The sequence below is a fragment of the Brassica napus genome, chromosome A2 (genome assembly GCF_020379485.1).
Source record: "Brassica napus cultivar Da-Ae chromosome A2, Da-Ae, whole genome shotgun sequence".
NCBI lineage: Eukaryota > Viridiplantae > Streptophyta > Magnoliopsida > Brassicales > Brassicaceae > Brassica > Brassica napus.
The window spans coordinates 22152493-22173861 of NC_063435.1; the positions used below are offsets into that span (position 1 = coordinate 22152493).

The window sequence follows — 21369 nt, forward strand, 5'->3', positions numbered from 1 at the left end:
AGATAGTAAAACAAACATTCAAGAAGTGCAAGGATAAACACAGTAGCATGCTAATTTCCCATTAGATGCCCGAACGCAGTGAGGAGTTCCGTGCTTTAGTTGACGGCACAGAGCGCCACATGAGCCAGCACCACAATCTACTTGTGGTAAAACCTCTCCACACATGTCTCCTTGAATCTCATTCGCCATCAGCCCTGTCAAAAAAAAAATACAATTTAAAAACATGTAAGTATCATTTGTTTTGGCAGCGGAAACAGTAGAGTATTTTAAAAGTTGGTAAAACACCAAACAAACCTAGAGTAAGGATGATAAGGACAGCACAAAAAATGGATTTAGTCATTTTTATATGATAACCGGAGTTCTCAAAATATAAAAAGAATGAGCGTAGTGTAGTGTACATCATATGTACACACATATTTATATATCATCATCAAGCTCATATTTTCCATTTATGTATATCTTTAGGAAATCAATACATACCATATATGATAGTGCGATATCTGAATGTATCAGACTTTAAATGCATATTTAAGTTGCTATATCTTTCTCGTTAATGTATTAAGAAAAATTCAAAAACTAAGAATATATGCATGAATCTAAGTGTATCTATGTCATAATGATTGCATCTAAAATCTATACTATTAAAGTCTATATTATTAAATCAGGATCCAATTTTAGCAGGATCCTAAAATCTGAGTGCATCTAAAATCTATACTATTAAAGCATAATCCTATTTTAAAAATTTAAGATTCTACCTTTAGATTTTCATCATATTTACAAAAATAATAGAGATATCTTATATTTATGGTAACAAATAAATTTTCTTTACAAACCAAAATAAAATCATAAATGCTAATTAACTATTAGCATTTAATTTCGGTAAAAATTTATCATACCTATAACAATTCTTTTTTCGACCAGATTTTTTTTGTTTTGAATAATTAGATATTTCTAATCATATGAAGTATACTTAATTTTGCGGGTAATAAATAAATTAAACTAATATAATTTATTTATGAGATACAAATGAATTGATATGTATTTTTGTAGTGTATTTCCTATTTCTGAGAAATAACAAAATCATAATACTACCTTTTTACAATTTTTATAGTTGAGTTTTATATGGTTGAAACAAATATATGCATCTAAGCAAATAAATAAATAAATAATCACTAAAAGTTAAAATCTGCAAAGAAAAAAAAATCTGCAAAGAATAATATTAAAATATGTAATGAGAAATATCTTTCATTTTTTCAACTTATATAGTAGTGTTTTTATATAATTGGAACAAATATATGCATCTAAATAATTTAATAAAATATTATCATTAAAAATAAAATGTGGAAAAAATATTAAATTATGTAATAAGAAAATATCTTTACTATATAAATATAATACTTTAGAATAAATTAAAATTAATACAATATTTTTTCTAAAAGCTTAACTTCTTTAAAAATAACTTCATAAATATAAATATAATTTTTTATAGCATATCTAATATCTATAATTATAACATAAACAATCAATAAATTTTAAATGTATATAGTTATCATATATAAAACACACATAATCTTATAATTAAAAAAGTCTTATAATTAAAAAATTTGTAGAATTTTAAAAGAAAATTAATCCCGCGCTTTTTAAAGCGCGGGTCAAATTCTAGTTTGATCTTAATTGTCATGTTTTGGATGCACAAGAAAAAATTGTCATGTTTTGATTGAGCGCCCACGTGCTCAGCTCCCTCACTTGAAAAGACCAAGGATGGATCACAAGAGCATTTCCAATGGAAAGTTGTATCCATTGAATTCCTAAAAACACACATATATATATATATATATTATATATGCATATGTAATTGTGTTGGGTTCATAATTTTATGGAAAATTCAATCCAATTTTTTTTTACTCCAATGGATAGAACTCTCCATTGGAGATGCTATTAAGTAATGGTTACACCTAAGAATAGGGCTGGGCATTTTATCCGATACTCGAACCTGAATCCAAACCTAAATCCGAATCTGAACCCGAACCTGAATCTAAACTGAAGTAGCAAAATACCCAAACAGGTTCTTTATTGAACATGTTTGGATACCCGAACCCGATCGGATATATCCAAACTCGAAATAATACGTCATCCAAACATATGTATACTTTAACCCAAATATACATCTTTCATCCAATATGTAATGAATGGTTTCTCTAAACCGATTTTGGTTTAATTAATATTATATAAAATCAATACAAAATCATTATTTTTCCTAACTTAAACGTGTGCACATATATATATATATGTACTCTTTCTTAAACGTGAGAGATTAAGGCACCATCTATCTACATCTCCCATCTCTCATCTTTTCTTCCTACAAGATCTTCTTTTCTAAAATATTGTTATTCTCACGATCCATGTAAAGTTTTTCGGAGACATTAGTTGTTGTTGTCATCAACGATAACCACCATCACTGTAACAACCAGAGCCACCTCGAACCATCTAGTCGTTTACGGAGGGGTAGTTTCCATCCATTGAGCTTCCCTTGTTACTTTTGATCTGTTACATAACGAAAGCAAGAGAAGTAACAATTTTTTTTTTGCAAGAATTATGTGGCTTTAATTTTTTTTATCAATAGTTCAAAAAAAAATTATCAAATACTTTGGTTTTTCGGTTATATCCAAAATACCCGAATCTGAACTAAAAGTACATGAACCCGACCCGAAGTGTAAAAATACCCGAACGGGTTTTATGCTTCTATACCAAAATATCCGATCCAAACCCAAAAGTCCACCCCTACCTACAAGCATCTCCAATCCAACCTTAAATCCTCGAATTTTAAGGTTTTGTGTCATTCCAACCCAACTTCAAATTCTCAAATTTTGAAGTTGTGAATAGTGAAACCTCAAATTTGAGGTTTCTATTCACAAACTCAAAACTATCTTTTATTTTCTGTTTGGTCCTTATAGTTATTTCTTTTCATAAATACATATGCTAAACTTAATTTAGAATAACTTAAATACACCAAAATAAATTAAAATAAGATAAATAATAAAAAATAAAAATAAAAATAAGATAAATATTACATAACATTAAAATAAAGTTCACACAATATAAAAATACATAAAATAAAGTCCACAAAAAAAAATGAAATTCCCTTTTACAAACTTAGCACAAATTAAAGCAAATTACATAAACATTTAAATATTACATATCTTACAAATTGCGGTAATGAACATACTCGATTTTAATAATTTCTAGCTCGTAATCTACAAATTAAAAATAAGGAACCTCATTTATCACTTTGGAATGTGTTGATTGAGCACATCCCCTATATATTCATAGAGAAACATTTAAAAAGTTATAACATGTAGTTTGTAATAATTAAAAAAATGTCATGTTGAGTTGTCACGTAATTGGAATGTTAATTTTGCTTACGTGGCGGCTTGAGAATCAATTGATTTTTTTTAGTCCAAAATTAAATTGTTAGGGAATGTTATATTATATAATATGTCCATTATAGACCATTCATTTATCAAATTGAAATTATTATATATTTTTTTCTTAAGTAAATCATTACTGAATTGCCTAATGTGATTAAGATATATAAGGCAATTAATGATTTTAAAATAATAAATATTTGTTACAATCTGTATACTTTCTATCATTTTTGTTTAATTATTTATTACTAAAATAAATTACACAATTACATTAATCATATAATAAAAATTTAGATTTTTTTGTATATGTTGTATTTGGATTTTTTCAAACGAGTATAAATTACTAAAACTATTAAAAGTCTCACATAAACTTTTGTGATCAAGGTTTAATTGTTTTTCTATAATAAGATACAATGATTATAAAATTATATGAATAAATAATTTTATTTTAATAGTTGTTTATGTTAATATATATATATATATCGTTTAAATTAAATTATACATCATATGAAAATACATACTTCTATTTTGATATACGCGTTGAACATATATTGAAAAGTTAATATTTTAATTTTGAAATATTCATTGTTTTTTTTAAATGATTATAAATATTAAAACCACTAAACATTCCACATTAAAAAATCGTTGGTTTAAAATTTTGTTACACAAATATGCAAATAATCATAAAATCATATGAGTAGAAACCTCATTTAATATATATCCATATTAAAATTATACTATATATCTATGTTAAAATCATTTTAATTTAATTATATATCATATACGATAGATAAGATTGATTGTTTTGATTTATTTACCCTAAAATGATTGCGAATAAACAAGAGCGGTCGTTTGATTTATATGCGCACACCAATTTATTACATAATAGTAATTGATTTCTTAGTTATTTAATATATAATTATTATTTAATTATTTCATAATATGTAGAAGAACATAAAATAAATAATAAATATTAGATATTTATTCTGTACAAGTCGCGGATCTTAACCTAAGTATCTCTTTAATATTATTAAAAATCTTAAATAATTTCTAAATCTTATGCCAAAACAAAATAACGAAAGATGAGAATAATCTCAAAAATCAATATTTATATCGCACAATAACCAAAATGAAAAACGACACAAAAATGTGAAGATAGATAGGATTGACACGTGAACGTAAACTTTTCATAATCGTAATTAACTTTTAAAATTGATAAATCATGATATAAAACCGAGCTGGCATAGTTTCATTGTAACCAAATACTAGGCATGATATTCTTCGGCTTAAATGTTAGGTTCTTATGCAATAAGTGATTTTTTGACCTGAAATATTTTAAAAATTGGGATCAGCTCATCAATAAACAAATTATGTAATTAACAAAAGAAAATTTAAAAAATTGTTTAAGGGCCAAAAATATTAATTCGATCAAGAATATAAATTTTATATTTCCATACAATATTTTTTAAATAATTTTCATATAAATTCACCATGCGCAAGGCGTAAGTCTTATCCTAGTATGAGAGTATTACATGAACAATGCTTGAGAATTTGGTATTTTATATGTAATTTTCTAAAATTTATGTGTATGTGTGTTGTTTTACTATACATAAAATTTATATCATCTTTTGTTATATAATATTGTAATACTGTGTGTGTTGTATAATATATTAAAGAAAAATTTCTTTGGATAGCATTTTTAGTTTATTTTCTCAAAAATAGCCTTTAAAAAGCAAAATGACAAAAAGAAGTTTTATTAAAGGGTAAAATATGTATTTATATCTCTTGGGTTAACTAATCTTGAAATTAAGGGGTGGGTTTTGGGGATGGAGTTTCAAATATCAAAAAAATAAAAAATAAATATTAAAAGTTTCAAAATAAAAAGGTGCTATTTTGATCATTTTATTTTTTGAGGATTATTTTTGTGATAAAAACTTAAAAATGGTTATTTAAGAGAATTGCCCTATATTAAATGTATTTATATATATATTTGTAAAGTTTTTGTCCTTATTTGTAACTTTTGTTAATATCAAAAAAAACTATAACCGGAAATCGAAAACTTTTACAAAGGAAGACGAAGAAATCGCGTAACGGGAAATAGACGTATACGTGTGAAAGAAGAGTGATTGATTCTTGACCAATGTAAGACTTATGTCATACGATTCATACTTATTTCAAGAAAACTAGTCATAACAAATTAGTTTTATTTTTAATTATATTTCTCAATGGCTAATTAAATCATGGAGAATTATATTTTTAAAGCATATTTATTGGGGAATTCTCAATTAAAGTTTTTCATCCTTAAAGTATTAATATTTTTTATTAATGGTTATTTTTTAACAGAATTTAATCATTTATAAAACAACATATGACACTGGAATTTCTAACAAATTTTTGAGAGATACTTTTTAAAAAAAATTCTTATCGTGTTTTTATATTTCGTATTATCTCAAAAAAACATTTATCGTGTTTTTATATTTCGTATTATCTCAAAAGTGAGATACCGTTTTAAAGAGTGAAACAAAAATTAAAGAAGGGCATTTAAAAACACAGAAGCATGCTAATTTTCCATCAGATACCCGGACGCAGTGAACAGTTCCGCGCTCTAGATAACCGCACAGAGCGCCACAGGAGCGAGCACCCTGAGCACCACAGTCTGCTTGTCGTAAAACCTCTCCACACATGTCTCCTTGAACCTCATTCGGCATTAGCCCTAGTGTCAAACAAACATTAAAAAACATATAAGTATTTTCTTTGTTTGGCAGTGGAAACGTTTTTTTTTTTTTAACACAAGCCGTGGAAACAATACACTACTTTAACGATGGTAAAACATCAAACAAACCTAGAATAAGGATGATAAAGATAGCACAAAATATGGATTTAATCATTTTTATATGATAACTGGAGTTCTCAAAATATAAAAAGAATGAGCGTAGTGGTAAATCATATACACACATATTTATATATCGTCATCAAGCTCATATTTTCCATTTACGTATATTATCAGACTTTAAATGCAGATTTATTAAGTTGCTATATGTTTCTCGTGATTTTTTTTTTAAACATAGACTAGGATAAGACCCGCGCCTTGCGCGGGATTAAATTATTATTTTTATTATATTTTGGAGAATGAAACAATAGTTTGGCTTCATTTGGATTACGGGTGTTCAATCCGGATATCGGGTTGGTTTCGGTTCGGTTCGGTTTTTTTCGGTATTTGGTTAGTAAAATATAATTACTATTCTAAATCCATATTTACTTTGACTTTAGTCTTTCACATACTTTTGAAAGATTTCAACTGGACGACTAAATTGATCAGCCAATCTTGTTGCTTTAAATCATTAGTGTTTATATATATATATATATATATATATATATTATTTAGTTTGAATATTTATTAAATAAAAATTCATATGTGTTATATTTTATGATCATTTGTAACTTATTATAACAAAAAAATAATCTATTGATCACAAAATTTTCAGAGTGGGAATATTCAAATTTTTAGACCATCTACAATGCTACACTAAAATTTACTCTATATTTTACTCTAAAATAGAGTAACTCTATTATAGAGTTGGATTTGCTCCAATGGTTCACTCTATAATAGAGTTACTCTATAATAGAGTGGAATATAGAGTAATCTTGTCTTTTTACTCTAAATATAGAGTGAAAAAATAAGATCTTTATATATAAAAAAGGGTTTGAATCCCTCCTGGTGAAGCCACCTCAGCTGCCAGCGCATAAATTCATTGCATGACGTGATGACACGTGTAAAAACACCACAACGCGGCATTCTTCGTTTGTGTATCGCTTGGGCCTTTGTCATTATGTGTCTGTACAATAATATTGGGCTTCTGTTCAGAACGTGATTTTGGCCCAGCCAACTCTTTTCCGCGCTAACCCTAACCCTAAGTAAAAAAAAAATTGTTCTTCGCAGCTCTTCCTTAGGCGGCAACAGTGACCATCGAGCTTCTTCCTCGAAGATGATGTTCTTAAATGTTCTCTGAAACCAACAATGGAGTCATCCTGTTCGTTGACATCTGAGTAATCTCCAACAATGGAGTTTTTGGGAGAGTTATTTGAGACGGATCGTCATGACGTTCGATCTGTCTTTGTGCCATCGTTTCGTCTCCGTTGCTTTACCCGAAACCGTTACTTGATGAATTGATTCACTGCCATTAACAATCTCTTAACTCCATCAAGCTAATTCAACCATGTTTTCTCATTCAATGCACCTCTCGGCAAAGGCGGTGCATTTTAAGCTATAAAAAGGTGAGCTTTCATCCCATGAATCTCACAAATCCTAATAACTCTTGCAAGTTATCTGCTTTTAAAAATTTGATATTGATGTTTGTTGTTTGTGCTTGAACCAGGATTGCGCTATGATCAGTCCTACTAGGATGGAAACTCGAAAGACTCAGATCAGTCTCTGCAAAAAGGTTGCATAGAAGCCATCGAGAATTTGATTCGTTGACGATGAATCTCGAGAAGAACTCGGCGTCCGACAACTCTCTGGAGAACAAACTCACTGTGAGTGGATCAGTATCTCTGTTCGATAACATCATGTTTTGAACTTGCATTTAAGCCACTTCATTCAGATTATAGGTTTTACTTCGAGATCCGTACGGACCTTAGTCAACCACGGTGAAGACATGAAATGAGCGATCTGGAAACCCCATGCCGCCTCTTGGTAATCGTTCACATCCACTGAACCGTGTCTTTTTCTGCAGTGGTAATGTGTCTGAAAACGTGCGGCTTAATGAACGAATCCTTCTGATTATCAGGTATGCTTTTTTTGTTTGTACTAGAGAGCTTTTGTCTGGATCCAATGGATCCAAAAGTTGTTGTGTCCATGTCATGAACATATTTCTGTCTCTGAAGAGCATGATCAATATGCTAAAGCAAGACACGATATGCTAAAGTTGTTGTGGTTTTCATAACTGACAAACCAGCCAGGGAATCAATAAGAAAGCGTGGGATGCATCCGGTGAGCATTGGTTGTTTCAGTCAAACGAGGTGATGATAATTACAAAGGATTACTTGCAAATACGACACTCTTCCAAGTACATTTATTGTATCATATCTGTGCTATGTCTTAACCTGAAGAATAGTCTATGCTTTTATGTTTATAGTGGGTTCACCCAAATTTTTTGTTCTATCCACTAGACTGGTCACTCTTTGTAATGGTTCTATGACAAACATTTTCATGTGAATATCAATTTCATATAGATTGAACAACATTTTTATTGTATAGTAACGAGACCATCTTAAATTATTGAGTAACGGAAACATACCATGTTGCTTAATATCATCTATTTAACCTTTATTTTTAAAACCTGCAGGATTATATAAACTTGACAAAGTAGCTAACTGGATACTAGAGTGGCACCTCAATCTCGATCTTTATTCCATTAAAATTAAAATAATAGAGGGTTTTTTAAAAATGGACTTGAGGTCCATGCTTATGCAATTATTTTAATTCAATAAATCAACAGACAAATATTATCATGAAAAAAAATTAGTAAAGATCAAATAATTTGTATATGTAAAGAAGAATAATCTTTTTCCTCATAACTGTTTCATGGTGTAACAAAAATTTACATCTTATTATAACTTTAAAAAAGTTTAAACTGTTTTTACATTTCATGAAAAGAAATTAGTAAAGATCAAAAAAAATTTAAATTTGAAATTTATCACTAAAAGTAATGTATTTAGAAAAACTGAATAATTAATTTACCTAACCTAATAGTTAAAGATATAAACACCAAAGATTTTTTATTTATATATGAAAATTTATAAAATTGAGCTAGAACTATTTTATTATTTATAAATTTACATCCCGCCCGTAGGGCGGGCTCACCCTAGTTACTCTATATTCCACTCTATTATAGAGTAACTCTATTATAGAGTGAACCATTGGAGTAAATTCAACTCTATAATAGAGTTACTCTATTTTAGAGTAAAATATAGAGTAAATTTTAGTGTTGCATTAAAGATGCCCTAATATATAGACGTTTTGAAACATTCAAATATAACATATAAGAAAAAATATAAATGTTTTTATTATATATTTAATGTGATTTTTTAATATCTTTCAATAATATAAAATTAAAAAAAAGGACTAAGATACCAAAATTGTTATCAAATATTTATTATTCATAATAATTAAACCCAAACCGAAGCTGCAAAGATTCGAACCCACAAAGATCCGCACATAATAGAACCTAACCGAACCAAATGGTATCAGAATGTCAATCCCTAATCATATGTAAAAAAAGGTTATTGATAAGAAAATATCTATATTATTAAAACAGAAACATTGTGTTGGACCTAACATTTATTTTATAAGTTTTTAAATTAAATATATCTTCCTACTTTATAGTTAAACCTATATTAAATCACTAATATTCTTTTCCTTATACTACAATCAATGTTTCCAAACAATATAGTCATTTGTTTATACTATTATCCATTTTCCCAAACAACACTATAATTGGTCTTATGTCCAAACAATATAAAATATTAGAACTTATCTTTTTAATAACCAAATATTTAAATAAATTAAATAATAAAAAAAATATTCAAAAAATTTATAAAAAACGAAAATAAATAAAACTTAATTTTACAGGTTTAAATACTACAAAATATTTCAATCAATGATAAATAAATTAAATTAACATATTATTTTATTTATATTTACTACATAATGGTTCTATCATTTATTTAAGTAAGATAACAATTCAATAATAGCCATTACATAAAAAATAAATATAGAAACATTATACAGTGTACAATAACTATAATAACAAAAATAATTATGAAAAAAATGTTCAAAATATATGTTATCTAAAGAAAAATGCTTAGTACTAATTGTTAACAAAAAAAATTTAAAGCGATTATAATATAAATGATTAACAAGAAAAATTACACAAAACAAATATAATAAAATTAATTAAGTTATATAAAATGGAGTAATATGATCAAGACATTTATAGTTGTTAATTATATCTTTTTTTTTTCTCTATCAAAATTTTGTAGAAATGTCATAATTTAATAAAATTGTAAGACAATAAACTTTAAAATTTGGATTATAAGGTGACAAATTATGAAACTATAGCAATTTAAATCAAATTTGATATGTTAACATATCGGGTATCCATCGGTTCAATTGGTTAGTCTCGGATATAGTGATTTTTATAAATATGGATATTTTTAAAACCTAAATAGAATTTTTAATAAAATAAAACAAAAATATATAAAAATGTGACATTTACTAAATATTTGTCAATTGAAAAAAAAAACAAAAATAAACCCGCGCTTTGAAAGCGCGGGTCAAAATCTAGTTATTTTATTTATATTTACTACATAATGGTTCTATCATTTATTTAAGTAAGATAACAATTCAATAAAATTAATGTCATAATAAAATTAATTAAGTTATATAAAATGGAGTAATATGATCAAGACATTTATAGTTGTTAATTATATCTTTTTTTTCTCTATCAAAATTTTGTAGAAATGTCATAATTTAATAAAATTGTAAGACAATAAACTTTAAAATTTGGATTATAAGGTGACAAATTATGAAACTATAGCAATTTAAATCAAATTTGATATGTTAACATATCGGGTATCCATCGGTTCAATTGGTTAGTCTCGGATATAGTGATTTTTATAAATATGGATATTTTTAAAACCTAAATTGAATTATCGAATCACCGGATTAACCGATTTGACCGCGGATTCGGGTCAAATTTAAAAGCATTGATTTAAATGCAAAGAAAATTCAAATAAACAAAATTCTTACAAATTAACAAAATATTTATTAATTATTAGTGAAAATTTTCATCATAAAATAATCCGCGCTTGCAAAGCGTGGATCATGATCTAGTGTATTGTTTATAACATATTATTAAAATTCACTTCACGCAAGGTGCCGATTATCATATAGTATATATATTCCTAAAGATTTATAAAAAGGGAAGTAGTATAGGAGTGAATCACGCCTAATATATATACAAATTATTTGATTTGTTTGTTTCCTTAGCCAATCATCTAAATTTTAGGAATATGTTAGGAATTTAAATTGGTTTTCCATATTTTAGGCTGTTTGAACAATTTGTTAATTCATATTTTGATATCTAATTAGGCTTGATTTATTAATAAATCTGTGTAACTTTATCTGAAACAATATATGAACCAATTGTCTACTGAAACTTACGTTTTTTAATTATTTTATGTGTAATATATAAACAAAAATGATTTTTATAAACCATTTTGATCTTGATCTTGGATGTAAAAACAATAAAATGTCAATGAGTCAATGTACACAGAAAACTAAATAACTTGTTTTTGGTCAATATATTATGTAAACTATATTATTACACTTTGCACCAAAAAAAAATTATATTATTACACTTGTAGTGAGTTAATGTATATAGAGAACCATCACAACAAAGAAGTTCCTTGCTCTGGAATCAATTACTACGAACTTGATTGGTAGAGCATTAGCATTAACATTTTACTCAACATTATCCAATCAACAATTGTTAGAAAATCATTTAGAGAAGCATTTATTAAATGCTAATGATTTTCAAATACTCTATCGCCAATGCTCTCATATGAAACTTTTAGAAGAGCATTTGCATTTATAATTTATAAATTAAAAAAAAATTATAATTAATTCATTTATTTTAATTAATAATATCATAAAATTATTTTAATATCCAGAAAATAAAATTTTGATTTCTACAATTCATTTACGATAAAAAATATTTTTTTTAAAAATAGTATTTCACATTTAAAATATAATTATTTTTCTAATTTAATTTGTATAATTTAATGTATTTTAAATTTGAAAATTATTTTTTAAAATAGATATTTTAATTGCAAGATTTATTTTAAAATGATATTTTTTGATATAAACATAACTTTTAAATTATTAAAAAAATTAATTATATATCTTTTTTAATTTTATATGTTAATATATATATATATATATGTTATAAATATATTCATTAAAAATAAATATATGATATATTATATACTAATTTTTGTAATAATTTTAAATGGGGAAATTACATGTTTACCACTTACATGGTACCACTTTTCATTTTTACCACCGTTAAGGAGACATTTTCAAAAATACCTTCTTTATTAAGTGACAAAAGACTCTTATGTCATTGTTATTTATATATATAATAAATTATTATTTAAATTAAAAAAATAAAAAAAAAATAAATAAAAAATAAATAAAAAAATAAAAAAAGTAAATTTTTTTTATGTTTTCGAATTATACTTTTTCAAATTCAAACTTTTTTATAATTTTTTTATTGAATTTTATTTTTTTCGAATTTGTTTTTATTTTTTTTTCAATTTTCTTTTTGAAAAACGAAAATTATGTTTGAAACTATTTTTTTAAAAAAATTTTATATATTTTTTAAGTATATATTTATATATTTATTAGAATCCTAAATTTCACATTCCAAAAACTCTACTCCACCCTTCAACTCTAAACCCTAAGTCTAGATTAGTTAACCCTAAGAGTATAATTGTCTTTTACCCTTCATTTAAAGTGAGGGTAAAAATAGTTAGTGTAAACATGAAAAGTAGTACTATAAATATGCTATTTGTGGCAATTTCCCATTTTAAATAGCATACTCATATTGCTCTACCAATCAACTTATTAAACAGTTTAGCAAAACACATACAACTCCTGCGGCATACAGCTACTGTTAATGCTAATGCTCTACCATTCAAGGCATGCATCAATATCTATTTTAAACATAGTGAAAGAGAACCATGCGGAAGTCTCGTTAAAAACGGTTACGTCTTTAAAAAAATAATAAAACACTTTTTTAGATAGATAGTTATTATTAAGACAGTGGCATGAATTATAATTATTTAGGAAAAATCAGGTTAAGTACTAAATATACTTCAGTTTTAATAGTTTAGATATTGATCAATTAAGGCATATGGGTGAAAGAAGAGAATTGATTCTTTCTCAAAAAAAAAAAGAGAAGAGAATTGATTATTGATCAATGTAAGACTTATGTCACAAAATTTAGTAAGTGTAGGAACTGGTGCTGTAATTTTAAGAAAATAAAAGTCATACTAGATTATTTTATTTTAATTATATCCCTCAATAACTGATTAATTGTTAAATCATGGTAAAGTACATAATTCTTAATTTTATATAATTGAAAAAAATATTGAGTGATTTTTAGATTTATTTCTATCTAACGAATATAGTGTACCAAGAAATTTTCAATTTTTTTTATAATTTGTAAGCATTTTCAAATGAAAACATAAATAATAATTATCATTATAGTTTTTTAATTAGTAATGCATGCATTAATAAATAATTATAAAATGTTTATGTCCGTATGCGCGGAGAAACATCTAGTAACTGATTAATTGATAAATCATGGGAAAACACATTTTACAGCATATCTATTGTTTTTTCAATTATAATTTTTATTCCTAAAATATTAATATTTTATAATATTAATTAATTTATAATAAAACCTACAGAATTAAAATTTTAAACAAAAACCTTGGTAATTTCTCGAATGAGATACTTTTTATTATACTTTTTTGCTCTTTCTCATATTTTTTTATTTTATCTTTAAAGTGAGATACCATTTTAGAGAGTGAAACAAAAATTCAAGAAGAAGATTTACAAAATAAAAAAAACAGAAGCGTGCTTTTTTTTCATTTTATCATTAAAGTGAGATACCATTTTAGAGAGTGAAACAAAAATTCAAGAAAGGCATTTAAAATAACAGAAGCACACATATTTTCCTTCGGATCCCCGAAGGCAGTGGCCAGTTCCATGCTTTAATTGACGGCACAGAGCACCACATGAGCCGGCACCACAATCTGTTTGTGGTAAAGGCTCTTTACACAGCTTTCCTAGCTGTCCTTGAATCTCATTCGCCATAAATCCTGTAAAAAAACATCATTTAAAAACATATAAGTATCGGTTTCTTTTTTTTTGCAGCAGAAACAATAGATTACTTTAAAGATGGTTAAACATCAAACAAACCTAGAATAAAGATGATAAAGACAGCACAAAAAACAGACTTAGTCATTTTATATGATGATTGGAGTTTTCAATATATATATCTGTGTGTGTGTGTGTGTGTTTATGATGTGTATCACATAGTTATATATATATATATATTTTATCAAGCTGATATTCTAAGGAATATATATCATATATGATGATATAATATATGGCATCAAACTTCAGATGCATATATGTTAAGTTGATATATGTTTCTCGTTATGTATATACCTTATGAAAAAGTCAAAAAACTAAGATATATGCCATATATATAATATATGCATACATCTAAAATTTGATATCTAAATATACAAAATTCCTTTATCATTATTATATATTAACATCAAAATTAAATGTAATTTTGTAGTATTTAGGCACAAAATTATGCTTGTATGTACAAAACTTTTTATAATGATTTAATGACTATCTCTTTCAGACAAGCGTATATAATGGCCATAAAGTGGCTGAACAGTGGCTGGAAAAATGTTTTGTTCTTTTGTTTTTAAAAGCTGTTCAAGCAGGAGATCTGCAGTTCAATATTTTTGTCTTTTTATGGAAAAAACGGAAGATTTGCATGTAGATATCATCCGCTAACATTTGGTGGTGTTGATCTGTTTTTTTTTTTTTGGCCAATAAATAGTTTTGTTACAAACACTTACCTTAAAACATATTTATCTAATTTTATAAATAATGTACAATGATTAGTTCAAACTATATAGCTCACATTAATACTATTTTGTCATTTTAAAATTATAAGCATGATGTCTAATCGCTGATAAAACACAACATTTTCTAAGGAAGAATATATAAATCTTCCTACATAAATATTAGCACGGATAAGTAGTTAATAATTTTTTTATGTTTTAAAATAGTTAATATATAGGTAAATGATTGAAATTTTGTAAATCTATTGAGAGAGACAATTTTAAATAGACTCTTAACCAAGAACAATTATTTATTGAGTTGTACGATCAACTAATTTCATGACCAATTACCATTTTAAAGATCCTACACTCACTAGTAGAAAGTTTCGCGGTGATAAGTTCAACCAAAAGTTTAATATTAACGTAACCTACCGGTTCTCTAAAAAAAAACTTGAGTACAAGTATCTTATCGAAAATTCTACAGGCATTTCGGTCGATTCTATAACATTTGAGATCTTTGTTTTGATATTTTGGTGTAGTTTTTATTGTTTTAATATATAATTTGTAGTTTTGAACTGCTTTTACCAATTATAATTTATAATAATTTACTTTATCTCCTTGATATGTATTTCTCCTTCATGATCCAAATTTAGTTAATGTGAAGAAAAAACATTTACTTAATATAAAATTCACATATTATGTCAATAAATTTTGTGAGAACTGTAAAATGTCATTCATGATATTTCAGTCAAACAAACTTACATCAACATTGTATTGTATGACGTCATACATACATATCTTTATAGCTCTAGAGTATATCTGGTACATCTGTTTGGGAGAACTTAAGTCAAGGTTCAATTTTGTTGATGTGTTTTGAAACTAGATATTGTATATAACCGATGAATGTTGCATCAAATACCATTATACCAACTGATTTACATCAAGTGTGCTGCATCAAATTGTTATAGATGTTACATCTGATCGTGAGCTTAAACTCATGAGTCCGTGTGGACTATGATTTTAGGATACATGATAAAGTGAGATTGGTAACCCCATGTTGCTTGCTTGTTTATAAAATATAATTTACTGAGAGACATGTGCAGAGGAGAACCATACGCATGATTTTGGTTGATGAGATTTAATGTGGTGTCGAAATTTAATTTTGGTTTATAGGCTAACTTGTCTTCTATTGGTTTACAATCAGATTTATTTAGTCTCGGTTTTACTAAGTAATCCAATTTTTTGGGCATATAGGTTTCGAATTTTGATTTCAGAGAAATATAAGTATTTAATTTTTTCTTATGAAGAACCAGGTCTGAAATTTTTATTTCAGAGATATATAGAACAAATAAATAGTTCGGAAGACATTTGATGCACCCTACTTCTTTCCCCTTACTTTTACTAGTATGTTCAATCCTTTTTCACAAAGTACACACTTAAAGAATTTGACCGTCTGTATTTGTCGTCTTCCTGCTTGATCGGAAGATAAGAGTAACCTTATTTCGAGTAACTATTGCAGAATCAAATTGGTCTCTAATCTTAAATAAAAAAGATCATATAATCATTTGGATCATAATATACCCCACAAGAAAAGAGTTTCAAAAAAAAATATTCCACAAATAGTGTATTTCTAGAAAGAATAAGCGTATTTTCATTTTGAATTCCAGCTGTGTTAGACTTGCCAAACATCCTCTCGAAAATAATGTGAATTTTCTGATAAGCTGGCTAAAAGAGAACAATATTTAAAATATGACTAGGATAAGACCCGCGCCTTGCGCGGGGTTAGGCAATGAAGTTGAGATTTGTTAAACTGGACATGATTCAATGTTTTGATAGTTTGTTTTATCGACAGATTACATTTTGGTTCTAATTGGTTATTTTATTTAACCATAATGGGCAAGATGAAGAATATTTTTATGTGATATGGTTATTGAACTGACTGAGGGGACTGATGGGCCAAAGGCCTTTTAGTGAGTTTATTTGATCGGATCTCAATGGCCTTTTCTGAGATAATGAGCTAAAAAAATGCATCCATTTTTAATAAATGGAGCCCAAAATCATAAAGTCTGAATCATATCCTCTAAAGTAAATCCAGCTACGATGCATCATTTCCTCACTCATTTTGTCGGTTTTTTTTATTTCTTCTCTCGCATTCGTCCGCAAAATTTCTTCATAGACTATCTAACATCCCAGATAGCAGATCAAGGTTCGACTTTTTACTGTCCGACTATCTATACATCAGGAAATTCGCTTCTTCGATCAAGATGGAACGCGCTAAGGTTAGTCTCCATTTCCCAATAAAAAATTAGTTATGATAGTTTTCGGATCTGATATTGAAATGCGTATTGATTCTGGAAATTTCATATTCCCTGCTTCCACTCTGTCCTTGTAAGATGTAGATAACCCGGACATGTATTAGATTGAGGTTTTGAAACAACGCAAAATAATTTTCGGCTATATACATCGAATTGCAAAATCCCAATTGATATGGATGCAGGTTTTATATTTGTTATCTTCTTTGTTGCACAGAAGATCGATTATGTGATGCTTGTAAAGGGGATATCTGGGTGTTTCTATCTGGAAAAAAGGAGTCGGTTGAAGAAAGTGGATACACTGAACAACTAAATAATAAAGCGGATCCTATGCTGATTTAAGCAGGCAACAAAACCTTTTGGTAAGTTCTATTTGTTAATTAATCCTAAAATATGAATCGAGAGTAATGTAATGCAGACAATTTTAACGCCATTAACAAAGCGAGGCATACAGAATTCGTAACGATGAAATATTGCCTCACAACTGTCCGCGCATTGTGAAGAACCTTTGTTCAACTTGATTCAAGGTTAGCTTCCGAAAGCATACATGTTTGTGATTGGGTTATGAACTTGACACGAAATCATTAAATACAAAATTATGAGATTAGGAGTATAACTATCCATAACTATATATTTTTTGAAAAGTGAACAAAGATATCAAGTGTAAATATAACTTAGATGTTTTAGAAACACGAAATAATATTATTCATAAGACAACGAATAGGTAGTAAAGCACATTAGCATAGTTTAAAAGAAAACCATAATAGAGCAGAAAAAGAAACAAATAAAAAAATGTAAAGTCTTGTAGAAAACTGCGTAAATTTAAAAAAACCAAACATCCTTGTCATACTGTCTGTCTTCGTGCAAGTCGTCAATAGGCATGAGGTGGAATCCTGCAAAATATTAAAATTTTTAAAAAGGAAATGTAAAATCACTTTTATGGGTTAGCTTCCTTTATCGGTATCCCTTATATATTAATTGAGGAACATTTTAAAAGATGTAACCTCAATTTTGTATTAATTAAAAGAGGCCCCAATGCATAGGTGGCACTCAATTAGGTAGTCAATTACATTCAATTGAAAAATAAGTAGGTCCACATTCGATTTGTATATGTTGTTAGATACATAAGTTGGTCAAACTATATGATATAATGATATGATATGATATTTTCTTTCCTTAAATAAAACCTACGGAATTACCATAAATGACTAATATATATATGACAATTAATGAGTTTAATAATAAAGATTTGATAACAATGTATATCTCCTTCATCATTTTTTGTTTAATTTTATATTATTAAAATAAATTAAACAATCAAATTAGCTATAAAAATAAAATTTAGATTTTTTCGTATATGTTATATTTTAAATTTTTAAAAACGACAATAAATGACTAAAACTATTAAAATTATTATGTTAAAAATTAATGATCAATGGTTTAACATTTTTATTATAAGAAGATACACATGATTTTAAAACCATATGAGTAAAAAATATCATTTAATAATAAATATATATATATATATTAAACACTATATACCATAAGATTACATAAATATTTTAATATTAAAACTTTCAATGAATTTTCAAGAACATTTATAAATTATAAACTTATTAAAGATTTCAGATTGAAAATTTTGTTATCGATGATTTAAATATTTTGTTATAAAACGATATGAACGATCATAGAACCGTATGATTATAAATTCTTATTTAATAAATAACTATACAAAATATACTATTTCTAGAAAAATAGGTTGGTCCATCTTAACTTATATTACACTTTTTATTAAACTAACTATCGAATTGATAAATAACGTACCAAAAAATGTTTTGCACTTTCCTTAAATAAAAGCTACGAAATTACCTAATATGATTAACGTATATGTGAAAATTAATTATAATGAATAATAAATATTTGATAACAATTTTTGTATCTTAGTTCTTTTTTTAATTTTATATTATTAAAATATATTTAAAAAGCACATTAAATATATAATAAAAACATTTTTAATTTTTCTTATATGTTATATTTTGAATTTTTCAAAACGTCTATAAATTATTAGAAATTTGAAGATCCCCACTCTGAAAATTTTGTGATCAATAGATTATTTTTTTTGTCATAATAAGTTACAAATGATCATAAAATTGTATTAATATGAACTTTTATTTAATATTATAAGAAGATACACATTATTTTAAAACCATATGAGTAAAAAATATCATTTAATAATAAAACATATATATATATAGATTATACTATATACCATAAGATTACATAAATATTTTAATATTAAAACTTTCAATGAATTTTCAAAAATATTTATAAATTATAAACTTATTAAAGATTTCACATTGAAAATTTTGTTATCGATGATTTAAATATTCAGTTATAAAATGATATGAATAATCATAGAACTGTATGATTATAAATTCTCATTTAATAAATGACTATATAAAACATACTATTCTTAGAAAAATAGGTTGGTCCATCTTGACTTACATTATATTTTTTATTAAACTAACTATCGAATTGATAAATAATCTACCAAATTTTTTTTTGCACTTTCCTTAATTAGAAGCTACGAAATTACCTAATATGATTAACGTATATATGAAAATTAATTATTATGAATAATAAATATTTGATAACAATTTTGGTATCTTAGTTCTTTTTTTTTTAATTTTATATTATTGAAAGATATTAAAAATCACATTAAATATATAATAAAAACATTTATATTTTTTCTTATATGTTATATTTGAATTTTTCAAAACGTATATATATTATTAGAAATTTGAATATTCCCACTCTGAAAATTTTGTGATCAATAGATTATTTTTTTTGTTATAATAAGTTACAAATGATTTATGAATTTTTATTTAATAAATATTCAAACTAAATAATATATATATATATATAAACACTAATGATTTAAAGCAACAAGATTGGCTGATCAATTTAGTCGTCCAGTTGAAATCTTTCAAAAGTATGTGAAAGACTAAAGTCAAAATAAATATGGATTTAGAATAGTAGTTATATTTTACTAACCAAATACCGAAAAAACCGAACCGAACCGAAACCAACCCGATATCCGGATTGAACACCCGTAATCCAAATGAAGCCAAACTATTGTTTCATTCTCCAAAATATAATAAAAATAATAACTTAATCCCGCGCAAGGCGCGGGTCTTATTCTAGTACAAATGTAAAGTACTACTCACTTTTTCCTAAATTCTTCAATCTCTGGAATGTTAGGCTCAAATACAATCTTCGAAAAACCTTCAATATTGGTCATGAATCTGAATCCACCTACCGATTTCAAATTGAAAACTAATAACTTAAACAATGAAAAGGTAAGAGTTATATACATTGTAATATAAAGCTATATATTATTACCTTCGTCCCTTTCAATTTGCCAAACACTTAACACACACAAAACAACATTTGCTTTCCTTGAATTCCAATAAGTTAGTAATTCAACAGCAGTAGTTCCATATGCAACACAATTAATAGGACTGTACCTGCCATTGATGTAGTTAAACAGTGTCAGATTATGATAAAATCTAACAAAGTTAGATTTAACAATTGAACTGTATAAATGTGAGAAAAATTACTCTGGATTTATTAAGCTAAAAACCGTTTTAGGTTTCACAATACCAGCAGCAACTTCAACAAATTCAAGGTTCCCAACAAACACCAAAGATCCATAGATGTCTACACGTATAAGCAAACCGCAACTCAAATTTACGAAGTAAAAGACCAAAACTTAGTTTGATTTTGTAGACTGTAAATAATTAAAGATAAGTTAATGCAAGACACAATACCTATGCAGAACTTGGGATGGGCAAGGCCTCGGATTATGGTTTTAAAATCTTTAAAAACATAGTAGTTGCATGTCAATCGTGCTTCCA

At 26.4% G+C, this 21369-nt stretch overlaps 1 long non-coding RNA gene across 2 annotated transcripts; it reads left to right on the forward strand.

The window, feature by feature from the left end:
- The first annotated feature begins 7301 nt into the window (after positions 1-7301).
- Positions 7302-8758, forward strand: LOC125587904. 2 transcript variants are annotated; one of them, XR_007324314.1, is made up of 4 exons: positions 7302-7700; positions 7802-7958; positions 8027-8212; positions 8381-8758. It is a non-coding gene; the product is annotated as an uncharacterized LOC125587904 (long non-coding RNA). The 2 variants fall into 2 exon arrangements; XR_007324316.1 differs by having other exon boundaries at positions 8034-8212; positions 8381-8757.
- Positions 8759-21369: the final 12611 nt, after the last annotated feature.